The sequence below is a fragment of the Apium graveolens genome, chromosome 11 (assembly GCF_009905375.1).
Source record: "Apium graveolens cultivar Ventura chromosome 11, ASM990537v1, whole genome shotgun sequence".
NCBI lineage: Eukaryota > Viridiplantae > Streptophyta > Magnoliopsida > Apiales > Apiaceae > Apium > Apium graveolens.
In genome coordinates this window covers 56944599-56945479 of record NC_133657.1, presented here as the reverse complement: position 1 = coordinate 56945479, position 881 = coordinate 56944599, and the positions used below count along the sequence as shown (strand labels likewise).

Genomic DNA, 881 nt, shown 5'->3' with positions numbered 1-881 from the left:
GGTGATCAAGCAGAGAATCTGAAGGCTTTGATGGACTATTATAAGCCTAAGATTAATGACATTCAGTCTAACACATTAGACCAGCCATCGCGGCTAACACTTTTGAGATCAAGTCAAGCACGATCCAGATGATATAGAACTCAGTTGAGTTTGGGGGTTATTCTACCGAAGATCCCAACATGCACATTAGGGATTTCATCGATATCTGCGACACTTTCAAATTTAATGGTGTGACTGAATATGCTATCAAGCTGCGACTCTTCCCATTCTCTTTGAGGGACAAAGCTAAGTGCTGGTTACACTCTCTACCGGCAGGGTCTATCACAATTTGGGAAGATCTTGCTCAAAAGTTTCTCACTAAATTTTTTCTCATGGGGAAGACTGCATCAATCAGGAATGCTCTTACCCAGTTTGCGCAGCAAACTGGAGAATCTCTGTGTGAGGCTTGGGATCGATATAAAGAGATGCTAAGGAAGTGCCCACACCATAGCATGCCTGACTGGATGATTATCAATTGTTTCTATAATGGATTGGGCCCTACTTCTAGGCCCATGCTTGATGCAGCATCAGGAGGAGCCTTGTGGGCTAAGAGCTACGATGAAGCTTATGAACTTATTAAACTGATGGCTGCTAATGAGTACCAGAATCCTACCCAGAGGTTAACTCAGGGAAAAGTTGCAGGAATACTGGAGTTGGATACAGCAACTGTTATCGCTGCCCAACTTAAGGCATTGACAATGAAGGTGGACACTTTGACTAATTATAGAGTTAATCAAATGGCTAGTGTTTGTGAGCTTTGTGCTGGTGCCCATGAGACTGATCAGTGCGCAATTTCTAATGAATCAGCTCATTTCATGAGCAATTTCCAGCGATCGCAGCAA

At 43.2% G+C, this 881-nt stretch overlaps 1 non-coding gene across 1 annotated transcript; it reads right to left on the bottom strand.

Moving 5' to 3' along the window:
* Window positions 1-386: 386 nt before the first annotated feature.
* LOC141698730 (small nucleolar RNA R71) lies at window positions 387-493 on the bottom strand. Its single transcript, XR_012565234.1, has one exon. It is a non-coding gene; the product is annotated as a small nucleolar RNA R71 (small nucleolar RNA).
* Window positions 494-881: the final 388 nt, after the last annotated feature.